The following is a 23,681-nucleotide window of genomic DNA, read 5'->3' on the forward strand; positions in this document are numbered from 1 at the left end:
ACTTGGTCATGGTGAATTATTTTTTTGAAATATTGTTGAATTCTATTGGCTAGAATTTTGTTGAGGATTTTTACATGTACATTCATGAGGGATATAAGTCTACAATTTTCTTTTCTTGTGGTGTCTTTACCTGGTTTTGGTATCAGGGATATGGTGACTTCAAAGAATGAGTTTGGTAGTGTTCCGTCCTTCTCTATGCTCTGAAATACCTTTAGTAGTAGTGGTGTTAACTCTTCTCTTTAAGTTTGATAGAACTCTACAGTGAAGCCTCCCAGGCCAGGGTTTTTTTTTTGTTGGGAGTTTTTTGATTACCTTTTCAATCTCTTCTTTTGTTATGGGTCTATTTAGTTGTTAGACTCTGTTTGTGTTAGTTTAGGTAGGTAGCATGTTTCTAAGAATTCATCCATTGCTTGTAGGTTTTCAAATTTGTTTGAGTATAGTTTTTCATAGTAACCTGATATGATTCTTTTAATTTCAGTTGGGTCTGTTGTAATATGGCTCCTCTCATTTCTTATTTGGGTTATTTGCTTCCTCTCCTGTTTTTCTTTTGTCAGTTTGTCTAGTGGTTTATCAATTTTCTTGATTTTTTCAAAAAACCAGCCTTCGGTCTTATTAATATTTTCAATTGTTTTTCTGTGTTCAGCTCTAATTTTTGTTCTTTTCTTCTGGTGCCTGTGGGTCTCTTGCTCTCTTTCTATTTGTTCAAGTTGTACTGATAATTCTTTGATTTTGGCCCTTTGTTCTTTTTGGATGTGTGCATTTATTGATATAAATTGGCCTCTGAGCACCGTTTTGCTGTGTCCCAAAGGTTCTGATAGGAAGTGTTTTCATTCTCATTGGATTCTATGAATTTCTTGATTCCAACCTTAATGTCTTCTATAATCCAGTCTTTTTTGAGCAGAGTTTTGTTCAGTTTCCAAGTGTTTGATTTCTTTTCCCTGCTTTTCCTGTTATTGATTTCCACTTTTATGGCCTTACGGTCAGAGAAGATGCTTTATAATATCTGAATGTTTTGGATTCTGCTAAGGCCTGCTTTATGACCTAATATGTGGTCTATTCTAGAGAATGTTCCATGTGCACTAGAAAAGAAAGTATACTTGGTTGCTGTTGGGTGGAGTGTTCTGTATATGTCTACGAGGTCAAGTTGGTTGATTGTGGCATTTAGATCTTCAGTGTCTTTATTGAGCTGCTTTCGGGATGTCCTGTCCTTCACCGAAAGTGGTGTGTTGAAGTCTGCTACTATTATTGTGGAGCTGTCTATCTCACTTTTCAATGCTGATAGAGTTTGTTTTATGTATCTTGCAGCCCTGACATTAGGTGCATAAATATTTAATATGGTTATATCTTCTTGGTGTATTGTCCCTTTAATCATTATATAGTGTCCTTCCTTATCCTTCTTGATGGATTTAACTTCAAAGTCTATTTTGTCAGAAATTAATATTGCCACTCCTGCTCTTCTTTGATTGTTGTTTGCTTGATATATTTTTTTCCATCCTTTGAGTTTTAGTTTGTTTGTGTCTCTAAGTCTAAGGTGTGTCTCTTGTAGGCAGCATATAGACGGATCTTGTTTTTTAGTCCATTCTGCCACTCTCTGGTTCTTTACTAATGCATTTAGTCCATTGACATTCAGGGTAATTATGGATAGTTATGAATTTAGTGCTATCATTTTGATGTCTTTTTTTGTGTTTTGACAGTTTCTTTTTCCCACTTGATTTTATGTGTTGAGTAGATTTTCTTTATATATTGTCCTTTCCTTATATTTGTTGTTGTTAATTTTATTTCTGCTGAGTCTGTATTTTTCTCTTGTATTTTATTTTGTTGAGTAGGATAGTTTGCCTCCTTTGTGGTTGCCTTATTATTTACGCCTATTTTTCTAAATTTAAAACTGACTTTTATTTCTTTGTATCACCGTATCTTCTTCTCCATATGGAAGGCGTATGATTACATTTCTTAGTCCCTCTTTATTACTTTAATGTTGTCTTCTTTCATATAGTAAAGTTGCTGTTACCCTGTTTTGGACTTTTCTTTTTTTATATAATTTTGCTTTGTTTTTTTTTGGATTTCCCTGTCTGGGTTGACTTCTGGTTGCTCTACCCAGTGTTCTAGTCTTGGGTTGAAACCTGATATTATTGATTTCCTAACCAAAGAACTCCCTTTAGTATTTCTTGTAGTTTTGGTTTGGTTTTTACAAATTCCCTAAACTTGTGTTTATCTGGAAATGTCTTAATTTCACCTTCATATTTAAGAGACAGTTTTGATGGATATATGATTCTTGGCAGGCAATTTTTTTCCTTCAATTTTTTAAATATGTCCTCCCATTGCCTTCTTGCCTTCATGGTTTCTGCCGAGTAGCCCGAGCTTATTCTTATTGGCTTTCAAAAAAAAAAAAAAATTTTTTTTTTTTTCTCCTTTGAAGGTGACTTTTCATTTACCCTCACTGCTCTTATACTTCTCTCTTCATCTTTGGTTTTCGCAAGTTTGATTATAAAATGTCTTGGTGACTTTCTTCTAACATCTACCTTATGTGCAGGTCGATGAGCATCTTGGATAGATATCTTCTCATCTTTCACGATATCAGGGAAGTTTTCTGCCAACAAATCTTCAACAATTTTCTCTGTATTTTCTGTTATCCCTCCCTGTTCTGGTACTCCAGTCACTCATAGGTTATTTCTCTTGATAAAGTCCCACGTGATTCTTAAGCGTTCTTCATTTTTTTTTTAATTGCTTTATCTGTGTGTTCCTTGGCTTGTTCTGCGTGTTGCCTCATTTCCTTCCTGCTTTATTAGATGCTGCTGGAGTGGCCTCTCTGTTAACCACAACAGATGTTGTAGTCACAGAAATTCCTAAAGAAGAGAAGGACCTGGCATAGGTGGAATGGGGGGAGTGGGAGGTGGCATATTCTAATTCCTAGAATAGTGTTTTACTATTTATCAATGAATTGTGACAGGAAGTTCAAGGCTGTTTTTCTGGGTTTTTACAACCTTAGTTGAATCAATGATTTCTTTTTCAACTACATTCACAAAATATAAAAGCATAGCATCATCACCAACTTCTGGGGAACTCTGCATAATTTTCTCAACTATCAGTGATCCTTCAACACCTCTATTCTTGCAGTGGTCATTGCAGGAATTTTTAATGTTCTTTTAATAATTTTTAATCCAATTTTTTTTTCTTCATTAGCTGGAGTTAGTGAGTCCAAGGCTGGAATTCTCCCAAGTAGAGCACAACCACCTCCACTGAGACCATCTGTAACTCTGTCTTTCTTTTCATTCACTTCCACATCACTTGCCCCACCAACTTTTAGCACAGCTATTCCATCAGAAAGTTTTGCCAGACATTTATTAAGCTTTTTCTTTTCATGTTCACTAGTTGTAATGTCTAACTGCTCAATGATTTTTTGAATATGTTTTTCAATTTGATCTTTGTTGCCTTTTCCTTTCAAGAGCATGACATCGTCTTTGGTCACAATGCCCTCTCCAACTTTTCCTCAGTTATGAGGCTGAACATCTTCAAGATTCAGGGTCAATCCCTGTTCTCCAAATACTTCACCATCAGTAGCAATACCCATGTCTTTAAGCTGGCTCTTTCTAATGTAACCAAAACCTGAAACTTTGACTGCTACAACCTGAAGACCAACTTTTAGGCTATTCAAAACAAGGGTATTTGGAGCTTCTTATTCAACATCTTCAGCAATTATGACCAAAGGCTTATGGTGAGCACTGGTAATTTCAAGAGCAGGTACAATGGACTGGACACTAGAAATTTCCTTTTCACTCAATAAAAAAGGCATCCTGGAATTCACACTTTTGACCCTATTGATGTGTTAATAAAGTATGGGGAAATATAATCTTAGTCAAACTTCATACATTCAATAATTTCTAATTCATCATTCAGTGTTTTTCCCTCTTTTACTCAGAAGACACCCTTTCTTCCTACCTTTTTCATTGCATCAGAAATGATGTTGCCAATCCCTTTGTCTCTGTTTGCTGAAATCATAGCAACCTGAGCAATTTCTTCAGGAGTTGTCACAGGTTTAGACTGCTTCTTAAGTTCAGCAATTACAGTATCAACACCTAACATCATCATACCTCTTCTGATTTCCACTAGGTTAGCACCTTTGCTCATCTTTGTGCCAGTACTGTAGTAGTGGTAGTACCTCTTCATTCGTGAATATCCTGAACAAGTTTGGCTCCAAAATTCTTGTATTTATCCTTTACATTAGTGGACTTTGCAATGGTCACACCATCTTTTGTTAATCTGGGGCCTCCCCAATTCTGTTCAATAATCACTGTTCTTCGGTTTGGCCCCATAGTAACGGCTACAGCATTGGCTAAAAGGTCTACACCTTGAAGCATTAGGGCTGGCCATGTACACTAAATTTTACACCTTTGGTATAAACTCGAGTAAGATGAGAAGCCAGCACCCTGGACGCTGGCCTCCTCTGTCGAAGGCTGCAGGTAATCGGAGCATTTCTGCGAGGCGGGAGGGCGGGGTGCTTCACACGGAGGGGCAGGCTGTCAGCAACAAGTGAGGAGCAGGGCGCAGGACACACAAGGCATAGAGCCTCCCTTCTACTTCCTGAGAAGAATTCCTTCTTTGCTGGATCTGTTCTTTTGTGATACAAAAGTATAAGAATGGGAGAGTGGGGGAGGGGAGAAGGAGGGGGTACTTAGCCACAAAGGCTACGGCTATTCACATAACAAAGAACTGGGAGAGAGGACACAAAGGAATTGAAAGATCAGGGTGGCAGAGAGAGTCTTAGGAGGTGTCTAAGTAAGATCCTTCTAAGACACTCCAAGGTCCCAGGAAAGGGGGCTTTAGAAAGTATAGTTAAGGAATATAAATTTGATTCCTAACTACGAAGGAGCCCTGTGGCACAGTGGTTAAGTGCTCAGCTATAACCGAAAGGTCAGTGGTTGGAACCTACCAGCGGCTCCAAAGGAGAAAGACGTGGCAGTCTGCTTCCTCGAAGATTACAGCCTTGGAAACCCTGTACGGCACTTCTCTGTCTCACAGGGTTCCTATGAGTGAGGATCTACTTGATGGCAATTTTTTTTTTCTTGTCCTGCATATTCAAGTTAAGTTCAAACTTACTTTTTAGTTACCATTTTAGTATTAACTAATATTATACTGTTAGATATTGCTCTTTATGACACACTTCAAAGAATGAGCCATGTGAAACACTGTAAATAGTATGGTCCATCTTCACAGTAAAATTTTAAAAATTACTCATTTATCCCAGATATCACCTGGGGTTTCCCTGTTCCTTGAAATCTGAGCAAACTTGGCTTGATCTGATTTCAAAAATACATAATTCTCCCCCCTAAACCACAGCAAATTACCAAAAAACCCATATTCTCAGAACCTCTTCTGTTATCTGGGTTCCTGCTTCCATGTATGCTAACTCTATTATGCACAGCCTGAATCGAGTCATGGAACTCACCCTCTCTGTAATGTGTATGCATCACACACATGGACTGCATGAAGCATCTGTGAGTTTTTGAATAGATTAAATACAAATCACCTGGGAAACATGTTCAAAATGCAGATCCCTGGTTCCCACCCCACATACTTTGATTCTGTAAGTTTGTGCACAATCTGGAATCTGCATCTTAATCATCCCAAGTGATACTGATGCAGGTCACACAAAGAGGACGCTTGAAAAACTGAAGTTAATGACTGACATTTATGCCATTGCTAAGAAGAAAGTGAATTCCTAAACTGTGTGGCGTGGTTAAGAGCTCAGCTGCTAATCAAAGGGTTGGCAGTTCAAATCTACCAGCTGCTCCCTGGAAACCCTATGGGGCAGTTCTACTCTGTCCTATAGGGTCACTATGAGTCAGAACCAACTGGAAGGCACCTAACAACAACAACAATACAATCTCAGTGAGGATAATCTTCAGCCTCCGAAATGATAGAATGACCAGCAAGACCTGATTCCTACCATCCCACGGAATGAAGATAAGCTCCAGAAAACAAAAGGAAATGATAGCCTAGAAATGCCAAGCAAATTGAATTTCAGAATAGCCAGTTTTAAAAGTACAAATGCAATCAGAACAAAACACAATTGAAAGCCAATTCAGGATATGGCCTGTACCCCACTTTCTATCGCTACGCCTTTCATTCATTTGCTTCTGATAATAAAATTAGAGCATAACACAGAGAAGTAGAACAAAGTAACTGCAACGCTAAGTGAACAGTTTGTTCTCTGTACCCAGTATTCCAAACTGCTGTTTATGAAAAAACAACTGCATCCTTTTTGCCAAATGAGATGCTCACCAGTTTGAATGACTTACATAGAGTATATTAGAATGCAAGCAGAGCTAAGGCAAAAAAAAAAAAAAAAGGCAAAGCTTTTGATAAAAGATGAGCTTGAAATCAGATTTCAATTGAATTACTGTTGATGCAAGAGAATGGCAAGTAGAATAAACTTTCATCTTACAAGACAAAGCATTATTGTTCTCATGAGCTTGAAATGTTTCTCATAGCCATGCAAGGAGAAAAATAAAAGCCTCTCCCCTCTTTGAACTTGATCTACTTCACAATTGCCATCCAAGGATCTCTAATCAGTTCCCCATCATTTAGAATCATGGATTTCTAGAGTTTTTAATTTATAAAGACCGTGTTATTGAATCCAAATATTCAAAGCCTCTATACAACATATAGGCCAAAGGTCTTCCAGCCACTGTTTAAAATTTTCAATAATGGGAAAGTTATTAACTCAGAATTAATACCTCTTTGCACTTTTTTTTTTTTTTTTGCACTTAGCAAGACTAATTTGAAATTTCCTCTCTTTGGTATATTCTATTTTCCTTTCTCTGCTTTCTTACAGCACACCTCAATCCTGCCCTATCCTACCTGTTACCTTCCTACAAACAGAAAGTCTGTCTCTGTCTCTCTCACACACACACACACATATGCACACACACACACACACACACACCACAGATGCTAACCTCCCAGAGCCCTTCAGAAACATTGACAGTGGCAAGGAAGTGGACAAGCAGGGCTAGAAAATATTTCTGACTCCATGGTAATTATTAAGTCTTAGAATATTAATATTGTATTTAAATACATATATAAAATATTAGTATTCTTAAAAAAAATAGTAAAATAAAATGTTTTCTCACCTTCCATGTGAGAAACCCAAATCTGATTCCAAGCTAATGCATCTCACACACAGCCACCACCTATCTGCCAGGGGAAGCTTGCATGTTGCTATGGTGCTCAACAGGTTTCAGCAGACCTTCCAGCCTAAGAAGGACTAGAAAGAAAGGCTTGGCAATCTACTTCCAAAAAATTAACCAATGAAAACCCTATGGATCACACAGTCCAATCTGCAACCAATCATTGGGATCCACGGGACCAGGCAGTATTTAGTTCGGTTGTGCATGGAGGTCATCATGAGTCAGGGGCACCCCCACAGAAGCTAATAACAACAACATTTTATTTAACATGCATGAATCAACTTATCTTCAACATGTTAGTAATCTCAATCTTTAATCAGAAAAAGATACTAAAACCATGACTCTATAAGGCAAATGTTTTCTCTATCTAAAATCTCTACTTTATTCTCCATGTTGAAGGCTTCCAAAAAGATTGTTTTGTTGTTAGTCACCATCAAATCAGTTATGACTCATGGTGACTCCATGTGCACAGAGCCACCCAGGGACTCCTTCCTAGAAGGTAGGCAGGAAGCAATATAATTTGATATTAGACTGACACGGAGGTAGAAAAATAACAGTGTGATTTTTGCATAGCCAAAGTACATGGCTCCTTACTGCAGAAGCAAACATTTGGAATAGAACTTTTAACAATAAGTTCTTAAAAATGAATGCTTGGATCCTGTATGTTGGTCCCATCCAAAATGTGGCCTGACAATTAATCAAGGTTCTTAGTACTTTCTGTGCATCTAATAGAGGTCCCAACATATCATAACTGTTGTGTTGTTGTTGTCACTGTTAGTTACCATCAAGTCGATTCCAACTCATAGCGACCCTATGCACAACAGAACGATACACTGCCTGGTCCTGCTCCATCCTTACAACCGTTGTTATGCTTGAGCTCGTTGTTGCAGCTACTGTGTCAATCCACCTCTTTGAGGGTCTTCCTCTTTTCCACTGACCCTGTACTCTGCCAAGCATGATGTCCCTCTCCAGGGTCTGATCCCTTCTGACAACATGTCCAAAGTACGTAAGATACAGTCTCGCCATCCTTGCTTCTAAGGAGCGTTCTGGTTGTACTTCTTCTAAGACAGATTTGTTCGTTCTTCTGGCAGTCCATGGTATATTCAATATTCTTTGCCAACACCACAATTCAAAGGCGTCAATTCTTCTTTGGTCTTCCTTATTCATTGTCCAGCTTTCACATGCATATGATGCAATTGAAAATACAATGGCTTGGGTCAGGCACGCCTTAGTCTTCAAGGTGACATCTTTGCTCTTCAACCCTTTAAAGAGATCCTTTGCAGCAGATTTACCCAATGCAATGTATCTTTTGATTTCTTGACTGCTGCTTCCATGGCTGTTGATTATAGATCCAAGTAAAATGAAATCCTTGACACCTTCAATCTTTTCTCCATTTATCATGATGTTGCTCATTGGTCCAGTTGTGAGGATTTTTGTTTTCTTTATGTTGAGGTACAATCCATACTGAAGGCTGTGGTCTTTGATCTTCATTAGTAAGTGCTTCAAGTCCTTTTCACTTTCAGCAAGCAAGGTTGTGTCATCTGCATAACGCAGGTTGTTAATGAGTCTTCCTCCGATCCTGATGTTCCATTCTTCTTCATATAGTCCAGCTTCTTGTATTATTTTCTCAGCATACAGATTGAATAAGTATGGTGAAAGAATACTACCCTGACGGACACCTTTCCTGACTTTAAACCAATCAGTATCCCCTTTTTCTGTCCGAACAACTGCCTCTGATCTATGTAAAGGCTCCTCATGAGCACAATTAAGTGTTCTGGAATTCCCGTTCTTCACAATATTATCCATAATTTGTTATGATCCACACAGTCGAATGCCTTTATATATCATAATAGATAAGTAAATGTTACACGTTATTTAGCTGATTATTTTTAAATTTTCATACCTATATTTGAAAGCTACTAACTTATAATAATAAAAAATAGATTACTAAAAATATACAAATTGTGTACATAGTATAAAACCTTCCTAAATTGTTTAGGGCTCCTTTTATGAATATTAATAACAAAAAGAATATTAATGTCTTAGAGTCTGATATTCCAAGAGGTTGATAAAACAGCATCATTTACTCTGACATTTTAAATAACATTATTGATAGTGAACCTAACTACATTATATTGTTGTTAGGTGCCATTGAGTAAATTCTGACTCACAGCGACCCTGTGTACAACATAACCAATCGCTGCCCGGGCCTGCTCCATCCTCATAATCATTTCTATGCTTGAACTCATTGTTGCAGCCATGGTATCAATCTATCCTTCATCATCTATATATCACAGAGCTCATTATTCTACTTGCATAGATGCCATGGCTGTATGAGTTGAGTTTATATAAATGAATTCTTGACCCCCTCAAAGAAACTAAGAAGGAATTCAAATCCTGCCTCTGCTGCTTATCAGCTATGTGACCATGAAAAAAAAAAATTTAACATCTCTGAGCCTTGGTCTCTTCATTTGTAAAACAGGCATAATTATTATTATTAAAATGTCTCACGACATTGTTGTAAAGATTAGAAACATTTTACATGAAATAATGACATAGTGCTTGGTATATAGTAAAAATCTTAGCAGCTGTCACTATTGTTGTTTTGAGTGACCAAGAGACAAAGGGTAAAAACATTTAGAATAAAAGCAGAAAATTTAACTACTGTGCTAATGCCATTCTTGTGATTTTGGAACTCATAACTATTGAATTATCACATTGATGTAAGAATTCTCATACCTTTTATATCTAGAAAAGCCTTCCATAAGAAGTATTATAATTATTTTTAAATAAATATGCAAAAAAAGAGAGAGAGAAACTATGTCCATTAATTTAGATAAGGAAATTGGGCCTCAGAGAAGTTACTGCTTGAGCAGAATCACACAGCTAGTGGGTTGGAAAACCAGAACTAGAGGCAAGGTCTAGTGTTTAGAGCAATCAAATTGTTTTAAAAAACCAGAGCAAAAAAAAAAAAAGATCAATTTTTGTAAAATAGGGATGTCAGAGAAACACTTAAAGCATAAACCAAGAGAATAGGAGAAAAAGTATTCCAACTTATTTGATTCATTATCATATGACCCAAGTTAAAAAGAATACCTCTATTCACTGACATATTTTTAAAAATACTGAAATCAAATGTAGGATTTGTCTGTTAAGAAACCTCCTTGAATGTTTAATTATTTTCTACTCTATACATTTGTTGGGAATCTTCACCAAAAAAAAGTTGTCAAGGAGTTGATTCCAACCCATGGCAACTCCATGTGTGTCAGAGTAGAACTGTGCTCCATAGAGTTTTCAATGGCTGATTTTTTGGAAGTAGATTGATTGCCAGGCCTATCTTCTGAAGTACCACTGGTTGGACTTGAACCTCCAACCTCTAACAGCCAAGCTCATTAACTGTTTGCATCACCCAGAGACTCCAGGAATCATAGAAGTAACATTTAATACATATAGAAAAAGGTCACTTGAATCGGTATTCACTAATATATGCTTCATGGTCCATTTTGTTTGTGTGTCATATTACTACCTACATAAATATAGTATGATACATAATACAAACAATTCCAAAAGAAACAGTTTTCTCCCCTTAAATTCCAGTCAGTCAGTTAGTGTGTGAGTGAAGGAGAATAGTGTCCAACAGATGAATTAGTTGGTCAACCAAAAAGGAGTTCAATAAATACTTGTTTGTTATTTGACTGGTCTGTTCACCAAAACAAAACTACTGTCAACTTAGGTGTATTTCAATTTCCATATTTTCGACTTGTTATCATCTAAAGCTATCCTGAAGAAAGGAATTTTTTCTTTTTATTAAAAAATCCATTTTAATTAATAAGGGACAGGCATCAGATCATACCCAACAGTTATGATGACGTGAGAAAATGTTCATCTTTCTTAGAGATACATATTGAAGTATACTTGAGTATGTCAGAGTGAAATGAGTCTGGTATTTACCTGGTATTTTACAATATTTCAGCAAATGCATATGCAAGAGAAATGTATGTATATGTTCACCCAAAGGCATGAGCAAGAATGTTAATGGCAGTACTATTTCTAATACCGAGGACTGAAAGGATCCAAATGTCCATTAACATTACAAAGAGCAGATAAATAGTGGTATATTCCTATACTGAATACCATGCAACAATGAGAATGAACGAGCTTCAGCTACCTACTATTATATAGGTGAATCTCGTAAACATAATACTGAAAACAGGCACTAAAGAATACATGCTATATGACTTCATTTATATAAAATTTAGAAACAGGCAAAACTAATCAGTGGTTGTAGAAGTCATAGTAACAGTAACCACCGAAACTGTGGGACTACCAACTAAAAGGGCATGAGGAGGCTTTGGGGGGCTCTGTTGATGCTCTATTTCTTTGTCTGGGTCCTTAGAGAGGTTTATGGATTGAACTGTGTCCTCCCAAAATATGTGTTAAAATCCTAGCTCATGTACCTGCAACTACTACCCAATTTGAAAATTGGTGTTTTTCTTTTCTTATACTGATAAGATCATCTCACTATAAGGTGGATCATAAACCTAACCATGTCTGAGTTATAAAAAAAGACCAAAATAGACACATGTGAGGATTTTCTACAAACCAAGGGAATACCAAAAAAAAACAAGGAATGACCAGGGCTACTGACAAGGAAGGAACCAACACAGCCAATACCTGATTTGAACTGTTAGCCTCCACGACCCTGAGAAAATAAATTTTTGTTCTTTAAATCCACCCATTTGTGTCATTTCTGTTACAGCAGCACTAGATAACTAGTAAATTCCTATGGTATGTACTTTTATATGGCTTATATTCTTCAATAAAAACTTTAAATAAAATACTCCTGCAATATAAAAATGATGCAGCAATTGTGATAAAGTCTTGGAAACTATTGAAACTGGGTGATGACTTGTATATGTGGCTTCAAATATATTCTTTCCACTTCTGTATATAGTTTGAAATTTTTCATATTAAAAAATTTTAATATAATTTTTAAAATACTTTATAATTAAAAGGAGACCCAAGAAGTTAAAATTTATGAATGCTTCAGAGATTCAAGAATTTGAGATGTAGGTTTATGAATATGTATTACATTGACCCTTGCAGAGAATAATCAAGATTCTTCCCAAAATGCCCTTCCCTTATACACATAACAGTTTATTGGCAAATTAAATTGGGTTGCCCACCCTAGTGAGATTACCTGGCTAATGCAAGGATAATCACATTCTGATCCAACATTTCCTTATTAAAGAGCCTCAAGAAGTTAAACCAATTGCCAACACTCTAACAAAGACAGACATCTTTCCTGCCTTCTAAAGAAAATAGCTATGCCCAAGGGGCTCTTATTAACGTATATAACGTGTATAAAAGATTTGAATGGGGACCGGGAGGGAAGTAAAAGGAGAAGGTGAATAGCTTGAGAGTGGTACCCTATGATTTTCAGCAAAGCAACATCAAATTTAGATGCAGTCAGAGTTGGACAAAATATCATTAGCCTATTGATTTAAGGAGGTAAAGAAAAATTTAGCCTACAAGGAATAGTACAATATTTCATTATGTTGACATGAAACCTCAAGAGTTTGCTGAATAGAACCTACTGGGTATGCATGCCAGACACATTGTCTTTCAAATTAGGCCATTTTGTGCCCACTTTTTTTTTTTTATGAAGAGTGCTCTTTCTGAGTGTGTTATTAGTTAAGCTTGCCTGCCTAAAGAGGTAGTCTCATGATATATGAAGAAATAATTGATTTTCCCTTACTCTTTGTTTTACTTCGTGAATATGCTTTTTACATTATATGTGATCAGAAAACTTGGTGTCTGAGGTGAGGCTGGAAATTAACAGCTCTATTGATTTTTTTTTTTTCCTCTTTGCTAGATTATTCTACCTTTTTTGCCTAACTTGAAAAAATGTTCTACAGCAGCCAGTTATAACAGAAGTCAGCGCTGCTTGTTGCTTTTGTATGTTAAAGCTCAAAATGAATTCACACCTAGGCACAGGGTATATAAATTATAGTTAATAAACCATTATTCTCTGTGAATATTACGATTCTGGGTTCCTACTATTATATATTCCTTAAATTAAAATTAAAAATCTCCATTCTGTACAAATAAAATAGGCTTAACAGTAAGTAATTGCTGATCATTTTTTCCAGATATTTTTATTAGAATTGCATGGTAACCATTAAAATGGGTTTGCATTTTCTTTAGGAATCCTAATTTTCAGATTAAATAAAATACATGGTCTTATTTTAAATCAGGCTCATTTTATACAATAGACCTATTTTTTTAAATGAGCTACCCTACACTTAATGTCATTAGTAAACAATGTATTTAGTCTCACGGGAATACCAGGCTCATACATTTAAAACACTTCAACATCTCGTTATGCCAGCTGAACCCCTTCACAGTGATGTAACCTAACAATAGCTACTTACAGAACCAAATGAATATAGGAAGCTAGATTTTCCAGGACAGATGCTGCCTCTTATCTAGCCTCCCCAGGACAATATCAAAATAGTGCCCATTATCTGTATGTTTTGAATCTCCACTTGATATTTTTCTGGGAAAAATGAGAAATGGATTATTATCCACATTCATTCACAAAATTCCATGGGAAGTCTACCAGTTGAGATTTTCTAGGAGATTGTTCTTAGCTCTAGAGCCTTATTACAGTATGCCATCTGACCTATTATCAGGTTACATCACTTGTACAGGTAAGTCTACAATGGTAGCATCCTTCTATCATTAAAAGTCAACCATTATTGAGCATTGACAAGTCAATACACTAAATCCTTCATATACTTAATGTTATTAAGTACTCACAAAAGCCCCATGGTAGATTCTATTTCCCCATTTTGCAAGTAAAGAAACTAAGACCAGAAGAGGATAAACAATGTGATAACCCCATAAGGTTTTCAATGCTGCAAATCTTTACTGGAGTAGACTGCCACATCTTTTTCCTGCAGAGCAGCTGGTAGGTTTGAACTGCCCCATAAAATAAGTGGGTTCTCAAAATTAGTAGATATTTAAAAATTGTCTTATACTCAATTTCTTAGTTGCTGTTATCATAAAGATGACAGTTCAGATTTAAAAATAATTTAGAAATATAGTAGGGTTACAAATAAGGAAAGGATTTTATAAAATTTAAATCGAGACACTCTACAGGGTAAGAATCTTCAGGAATCATCTGGTCCCCTTCTGCCACAGCACCCTCAGCTCCAATCCACTCTCCATAACATACACACTCTGTGATGATTAATGTTATGTGCTAACTTGGCTAGGCCGGGATTCCCAGTATTGTGCAATTATCCTCCATTTTGTGGTATTGTGTAATTATTCTCCATTTTATGTGTTGTAAATCTTAAACCTCTATATGTTAATGAGGCAGGATTAATGTGGGGTGTATCTTGAGTCACTCCCTTACTCAAGTCATACCCTTGCTCATGTCACCACGTTACTCAAGTATCTGATGTAAGGGGAATTTCCTTGAGGATGTGACCTACATCCCATATATATGAACTTTCAGAAAAACTTGCTCTTGCTCTGGATTCTGCATCCAGCTCGCCATTATCTGACCTCCAGTTCTTGGCACTTTAGCTAGCAGCCTGCAGGCTGACCTGCTGATTCTGGAATTCACCAGTTTCCTCAGCCTTGTGAGCCAGCAGCCTATCGTCTGACCTGATTCACCAGCTTCCACAGCCCTGTGGGCCAGCAGTCTGTTGTCTGACCTGCCAATTTGGGTTCATCAGCCCCTGTAACAATGTGAGTCAGAAGGAGCCTCCAGCCTGACCCACAGATTTGGGACTTGCCAGCCTCCACAACCATGTGAGGCATTTCCTTTGAAATAAATCTCTCTATATGCTCCAATGATTTTGCTTCTCTTGAGAGAACAGTCAAAGACACACACTAACACACACACTCATCAGATGCTCCAGTACTATTCAACAGCATTTCCCTAAACGGAGGTTCCAATATCTACTTAATTTGCCTGCCAAAGTTGGGAAAATATCTTCTATAGCAGCTTATTTCATTTTTAAGGCTGCTCAAATTGCTTAATTCTTCCAAAAATAATGGTTGTCTCCTAACCTCACTAAGTTAGGTAATAGAAATTCAAAGCAATAATTAATTTCTCATTCAAAAATTTATACACAAGTTGTTTTGTGACATTTGTTATAATCCCTGCTTTGTGTCAGCACTCTTCCCCTTTCCCTTTCCACTCCAGGTTCCTGGAGTCCATTCATCCAGTTTTCCTATCTCATCCTGCCGTTTTGTCTTTGCTTTTGGGCAGATGTTGCCCATTTGGTCTCATATACTTGGTTGAACTAAGAAGCACATTACACAAATATGTTACTGTTTGTTTTACAGACCTGTCTAATCTTTGGCTAAAACGTGGACTTCAGGAGTGGCTTCAGTTCTGAGTTAGCAGAATGTTCAGGGCCCACAGTCTCTGGGGTTCCTCCAGCCTCTGTCCGGCCAGTATGTCTAATCATTTTGTGTGTGTGTGTGAATTTGAATTTTGTTCTATATTTTTTTCCTGCTCTGTCTGGGACCCTCAGGACACCATCTATTTCTTCTGGGCTCAGGCTGGTGGAGGCTGTGGTTCATGTGGTCCATTAGTTCTTTGGACTAATATTTTCCTTGTGTCTCTGGTTTTCTTCCTTCTCCTTTGCCCTGGATGGGATGGGACCAATAGACACATCTTAGATGTATCTATAGATGTATCACTTCTATAGTTGTTTTAAGAAATGTTTTTTGTGATTTATGCACTCAGGAGTTTTAACTACAATGTGTACAGTATGGAAGTTTTGCGTATTAAATATTTTACAACTAGTTTCCAAATGAAATACTCAAAATTATATAAAATATATTTCCATACTAGCATATATTTACACGGGTAATTATAGCATTTTAGTTTATAATTAGATAATTAAAGTGGAGATTTGTTTTATGAGAACAAGCAGAAAAATTACCCTTCACTCATAATTTTTGAATTAATTTAAATTGTATTTCATATATATTTAACGTGAATTAATTTAGTTATAGTTCCATATTGTGGCTCAACAGGAAAGAATGAACTGAGAAATTGTCATTTTACCTGTATGCTAGAATTTAAAATAAATCAACCAATAGCAGTGACATCTGAAAGACTCCAGGTAGCATAAATGGTTAAGTAATAGACTGCTGTTGAGTGCCTTGAGTCAATTTTTGACTCATACTAACCCAATGTGACAGAGTAGAACTGCCCCATAGGGTGTTCTAGGCTGTAATCTTCACAGGACCAGATCACCAAGTCTTTCTACCATGGTGCCACTGGATGGGCTCTAATCGGCTACCTTTAGGTTTTCAGTCAAACGCTTAATCATAGCATCACCAGGGCTCCCTAACCTGAAAGGCTGGCAATTCAAACCTATCCAGAGGCACCTTGAGAGTAAGACCTGGTGATCTGCTTCCAAAAGGTCACAGCTTTGAAAACCCTATGGAGCAGTTCTACTCTGAACACATGGGATCACCAAGAGCTGGAATCAACTCCAAGGCAACTAACAACAACAACACAACTCTCCTTCCTGGAAAGCAGCTTGTTTTTTTTCAAAATTTGGTATTAGAATAAATAATTGTTTTGTTATTTGCTGCTGAGCTTCCTGCAAGTGTCAGGATGGTGAGTGACTGTTTGTTGTTTTTGAAATACTTTAAAACTATTAAGTTATAGGTAAATGTAAACGCTCTTACTCTGAGAGTCCATTGAGGCCTGATTTTCTCATCTTTATTCATTTGAGAATTAAGCTTTCTCATTCCACACTGTCTGCAATTTAAACGTGAGAACAAGCCCAATTCAATTATTTCAAAACTTGGACCCAGCTAAACAGGGATAGCAGCTCTCCATCCATGTGCTACAGAAAATGGTTCCACCAAGTGTTTGGCAGGAAGCAGAACTGTCATTTTAAAGTGAAAGTGAGCAATGCCATTCGCAGAATCAGCTGATTAATTAAGGTGTTTGTTATAGATAATATAATGTTAATATTTAAACGTAGATTAATATTTCTAATTATTCCTTCTATTAAAAGACAACAATACAAAAATTTATCATAAAATTTGAAAGAGTACCTGAAATTAATGTCACTTGAATACTAACAAAAGTATTTTGGACTATATATTTTAAGTTTCCATTTCAATAAAAAAAATATGTATGATATTCACCTAAAGGAATAATTTCATCTCTGTGAATCATGTCTTTAAATATCTAATTATATTTGTATCAATAAGATACATTTCTTTTCTAAATTGCTTTCATTTCCCCACAATATGAAAAATAACTTGTATTAAACACTTTGATGGGCACACTTGGAACTCTGAAGAACTAAGCTAAAAAGAACTAACCCATGTCTTTCAAACATAAACCCACAGAAAAAGAAACACCATTCCAAATGTAAAATCTTCCTGCAGACAATGTATTTTCAATCACCTAAAAAATAAAAATTGGTAGTTCATTTTCACAGTACTTCAGTTTGTGATTGTTATGCTTTCTCTTTTCTGCACTAGGTGTTGTGTGTGTTGGGGAGTGTTCATAAAAAAAAGAATGGAAAACGATGGGGTGATTAAGGGCTAAAAAGCTAAGGAAAAATGAGGGACTTGAAAAGTCAAACTGAAAAAAAAAAAGAGTCAGTAATTATGCTTAGCAATGAAAAAAGAGCACAAAACTATCTGGTAAAGGAAATCAAAAGAGTAAACAAAGAGCCATCATTCTTGTTTAGGGTGAAAGGACGCTATGTGTCAGAATCTACTCAATGGCAATAGGTTTGGCTTTTTGGGGGGAGTGGGTAGGGTGAAGGGAAAACTGATTGGAAATTCTGAAAGAAGTAGTATGTGCCAAAATGGAATATCATGCAACAGTAAAAATGAACAATGTCTGTAAGTACAACACAGGTGAGTTTCATTAATGAATTTTATGATATTGAGCCAGAGAATACAGAAAAAAGAATACACATCGTATGATTTCATTTATATAAAGCTCAAAAACAAATACAATTAAGTTACAGTGTTAGAAGTCAGAACAGTGGACAGAAGGGGCGCAACCCAGACCCCTGGAATTCTGGCAATGTCCTATTTTTTGAGCTGAAGAGTGATTTCATGGGTTTTCTTTGTGTTAATTCATTAAGCTATACATTTACACTTTCAGCCTCTGTCTGAATGTTACATTCAAAGCAGAACAAAACAGAGAAGTATTGATAAAGAAGCCAAGAAGGCAACTGATAGTGACAATACTCAAATATTAAAATTTAGTCATACTTAAGGCTCAAACACTAATACTAACCCATCTGCAGATTGGTACATGGGCCCAACTGTCAAGAAAATATGTTGGGAGTTGAAAAATTAAACCAGTGATCTAAAAATACAGGTCAATTTTTAAAAAAATCCTTTAATTGAGTTAAGCAAAACTTGTTTAAGTAAAATTTAAATACCAGCTACACAGCACTGGACTTAATGTGGAAACAATGGAAGTATTCCCATTAAATTGGGAATAAGTAAATAACATTCTTTACCACCACTAATATTTAACACTCATTCATTTATTCAATAAATATTTATTTAAAGCTAACAGCCCTGGTGGTGCAGTGGTTAAGAGCTCGGCTGCTAACCAATGTTAGGCAGTTGGAATCCACAAGCTGCTCCTTGGAAACCCTATGGGACAGTTCTGCTGTGCCCTATAGGGTCTTTATGAGTCGACATCGACTCAACAGCAACAGGTTTGGAATTTTTCTGGTTTGTGGTACTAGGCACTATTCTAGTAAGCAGTGATATATCTTTGTACAAAACAGATAAATATTCTGCCTCTAGAGCTTACACTATTAGAGGACAACCAATAAAAAAATACATAAATACTTTAGGTAGAAATATCGCTATTGGCAAAGAGAAAATCAGAGTAAGAAAGACAGGGTGAGCTAAGCTGGAGTGATATGTGGGGCATTGTTATTTTATATAGAGTGATCAGGGGCATCTTCTCTGTTAAGGTGACATTTGAGCAGAAGCTTGAAGGAAGTGAGAGACACACCATGATATATATCTAAGCAACTACAGAATAGAACATTAAAGTATACACATGTATGTATGTATATTAGATATTTATATACATAAGTACCAAAATTTAAAGGGAAGAAGAGGGAGGCTAATCCCATCTTTCAGAATAGGGACACAATTGATGCTATCTAAAACTGAAATATGTAAGCTTTAAAGCTATAACAATGTTTTTCATAACTGTTTTCTAAACTTTAAAGAGATCTTTTAGGAAATAATGTATGTTGTTGTTATTGTTAGGAGTTGTAAAGTCAGTTCCAACTCACAGCAACCCCATGTACAACAGAACGAAACACTGCCTGTGCCATCCTCACAACAGTTGTTATGCTTGAGCCCATTGTTGCAGCCACTGCATCAATCCTTCTCGTTGAGGGTCTTCCTCTTTTTTGCTGACCCTCTACTTTACCAAGCATGATGTCCTTGTCCAGGGACTGGTCCTTCCTGATAAAACGTACACACTACGTGAGACAAAGCCTCACCATCTTCGCTTCTAAGGAACACCCTGGCTATACTTCTTCCTAAACTGGTTTGTACTTCTGGCAGTCCATTCAATATTCTTCACTAACACCATAATTCAGAGGGGTCAGTTCTTCTTCGGTCTTTCTTATTCATTGTCCAGCTTTCACATGCATACGAGGCCACTAAAAATAGCATGGCTTGGGTCAGGGGCACCTTAGTCCTCAAAGTGACATCTTTGCTTTTCAACATTTTAAAGAGGTCTTTTGCAGTAGATTTGCCCACTGCAATATGTCCTTTGATTTCTTGACCGCTGCTTCCATGGGAGTTGATTATGGATCCAAGTAAAAATGAAATTCTTAACAACTTCAATACTTTCCTCATTTATCATAATGTTCCTTATTGGCTCAGTTTTTAGGATTTTTGTTTTCTTTATGTTGAGGTACAATCCATACTGAAGGCTGTATGTAGTCTCTGATCTTCATCAGTTAAGTACATCAAGCCTTCTTTGCTTTCAGTAAGCAAGATTATGTCATCTGCATATCGCAGGTTGTTTATGAGTCTTTCTCCAATCCTGATGCTGCGTTCTTCTTCAGATAGTTCAGTTTCTTGGATTATTTGCTCAGCATATAGATTGAAGAAGTATGGTGAAAAGATACAACCCCGACGTATAACTTTCCTGACTTTAAACCACACAGTAATCCCTTGCTCTGTTCCAAAAACTGCCTCTTGGTCTACGCACAGGTTCCATGTGAGCACAGCTAAGTGTTCTGGAATTCCCATTCTTTACAATGTAATCCATAATTTGTTATGATCCATGCAGCGGAATGCCTTTGCATAGTCAATAAAACACAGGTAAACTTCTTTCTGGTATTCTCTGCCTTCAGCCAGGATCAATTCAACATCAGCAATGACATCCCTCATTCCATGTTCCCTTCTGAATCTGACTTGAATTTCTGGCAGTTCTCTGTCAATGAAATGCTGCAACCACTTTTGAATAATCTTCAGCAAAACTTTACTTTTGTAAAATAATGATATTGTTCAATAATTTCCACATTCTGCTGGATCTCTTTTCTTTGGAATGTGTACAAATATAGAGCTCTTCCAGTCTGTTGGCCAGGTAGCTAGCTATCTTCCAAATTCCTCAAAATAGACAAGTGAGTGTCTCCAGCACTGCATCCATTTGTTGAAACACCTCAGTTGGTATCCAGTCAATTCCTGGAGTCTTGTTTTTTGCCAGTGCCTTCAGAGCAGGTTGGACTTCTTCCTTCAGTAGCATCAGTTCTTGATTATATGCTACTGCCTGAAATGGTTGAATGTCAACAAATTCTTTTTTGGTACAGTGATCCTGTGTATTCCTTCTTTCTTCTTTTGACGGTTCCTGTATAATACACTATTTTGCCCATAAAATACTTCAATATTGCAACCCGAAGCTTGAATTTTTTCTTTCATCTTGAAAATGCCGAACATGTTCTTCCCTCTTGGTTTTCTGACTCCAGGTATTTGCACATTTCATTATAATAATTTACTTTGTCTTCGTAAGCCTCTCTTTGAAATCTTCTGTTCAGCTCTTTTACTTCATCATTTCTGCCATTTGTTTTAGCTACTCCACATTCGAGAGTAAGCTTCAGAGTCTCTTCTGATATCAATTTTGGTCTTTTCTTTCTTTCCTGTCTTTTTAATGACTTTTTGCTTCCTTCATGTATAATGTCTTTGATGTCATTCTGCAACTCATCTGGTCTTCAGTCATTAGCGTTCAATGCGTTAAATTTATTCTTGAGATGGTCTCTAAATTCAGGTGAGATGCACTGAAGGTCATATTTTGCTCCTAGGAGCTTGCTCTAATTTTCTTCAGCTTCACTTGAACTTGCACATGTGCAGTTAATGGTCCATTCCGCAGTGAGCCCCTGGCCTTGTTCTGACTAATGATATTGAACTTTTCCATCCTCTCTTTCCACAAATGTAGTTGATATGATTCCTGTGTGTTCCATCTGGTAAGGCCCACGTGTAGAGTAACCATTCATCTTGTTGAAAACAAGTATCGCAATGCAGAAGTCATTGGTCTTCCAAAATTTGTCATTTGATCTCCAGTGTCATTTCTATCACCAAGGTCATATTTTCCATTACCAATCCTTGTTTCCAACTTTCACATTCCAATCATCAGTAATTATCAATACATCTTAATTGCATGATTGATCAATTTCTGACTGCAGAAGTTGGTAAAAAGCTGTAATTTCCTCATCTTTGGCATTAGTGGTTGGTGTGTAAACTGGAATAATAGTCGTATTAACTGGTCTTCCTTGTAGGCATATGAATATTATCCTATCACTGACGGAGTTGTGCTTCAGTATAGATCTTGAAATGTTCTTTTAGATGATGAATGTGACACCATGCCTCTTTAATTTGTCATTCCTGGCATAATAGACCATATGATTTTCCAATTTGAAATGGTCAATATCAGGTCCCTTTCAACTCACTACCCTTTGCCATCGAGTCAATTCCAACTCATAGCAACCCTATGGGACAGAGTAGAACGGCCCTATATTGTTTCCAAGGAGTGCCTCGTGGATTCGAACTGCCAACCTTTTGGTTAGCAGCCGTAGCTCTTAACTGCTATGCCGCCAGGGTTTCCTTCAACTCACTAACGCCTAGGATATCAATCTTTACACGTTCCATTTCATTTTTGACAACTTCTAATATTCTTAGATTCATACTTCATACATTCCATGGTCTGATTATTAATGGTTATTTGCATCTGTTTCTTCTCATTTTGAGTCGTAGCACCTCAGCAAATAAAGGTCCCAAAAGGTTCAATCCACTCATGTCATTAAGGTTGACTCTACTTTGAGGATGCATCTCTTCCCCGGTCATATTTTGAGTGCCTTCCCACCTGAGGTGTCCATTTTCTGGCACTATATCAGACATTGTTCTGCTGCTATTCGTAAGTTTCCCACTGGCCAATTGTTTCAGAAGTAGACCACCACGTCATTCTTCCTGGACTGTCTTAGTCTGGAAGCTCTGCTGAAACCTGTCCACCGTGGGTGACCATGCTGGTATTTGAAATACCGAAGGCAAAGGCTCCAGTATCACAGCAACATGTAAGCCACCACAGTAGGACATACTGACAGAAACATGGGGATTAAAAATCTAGGGTACTAGATAAAACACCTATTTGAGGTATAGCAGTCTATTCCAGTTCATTTCAGCTTTATTTGGCCTCTTTCTAATTCAATATATATTTATAAACATAGCATGTATTACATGTTAATAATGCTAAAAAGGGATTTGGGGTAATTTTTTAACTTTTTATTTTTCTGCATGACAAACTCATTAAAATGAGCAGTGTTATATTTACAGAAATCAATAAAGTAATTTTTCTTTTAAAAATGAACAGGAAAGGTAAAAACAGGGAGACATTTAATTTTTTTTCAACAAAGTGGTTTTGAGCTCAATAAAAACAATGTTGTAATTTAATTATTTCTGAGACTTAAGATTTTCTTTGCACTTGGATAGATCTCATCACTGAATTCTAGATATGCTCTTCCATTTGAAAATGCTTTAATTCTGTAAACAGAATTTAACATTCAGAATCAGCCCTCGCACTTAAATTACTAACTTGGCTGCTAAATCAACAGCATAGATGGGATCCAGAGTTGGAGCCAAAGGAATTGATGAAAGTATGAGACTGTGAATTATTACATTATAATAAGCATGCAAAAACATTTTTTACTTGTATAAAGCTACCTTTTGTTCCTTCTGCTTATACCTGTACCCATTTCTGTTGAGTTGATAACCATTTCTTTTTGTGGGAAGTTGATTTTTGCCAGTTCCTTCCATATATACATAGGTATGAAGCCTTCAGGCAGAAAACAATACTTAACGAAATAAACTGCAGACCCAAACACACTTTTAAAAAGATACCTTCATATAGGCTACGTATAGCAATCCCCTCGTCAATCTCATTAGAAT

At 36.7% G+C, this 23,681-nt stretch overlaps 1 pseudogene; it reads right to left on the minus strand.

Annotated features, from left to right (window-relative positions):
* Window positions 1-2,089: 2,089 nt before the first annotated feature.
* LOC100658558 (60 kDa heat shock protein, mitochondrial-like) lies at window positions 2,090-4,470 on the minus strand (annotated as a pseudogene).
* Window positions 4,471-23,681: the final 19,211 nt, after the last annotated feature.

Source organism: Loxodonta africana, chromosome 9, assembly GCF_030014295.1.
Source record: "Loxodonta africana isolate mLoxAfr1 chromosome 9, mLoxAfr1.hap2, whole genome shotgun sequence".
Classification (NCBI taxonomy): Eukaryota; Metazoa; Chordata; class Mammalia; order Proboscidea; family Elephantidae; genus Loxodonta; species Loxodonta africana.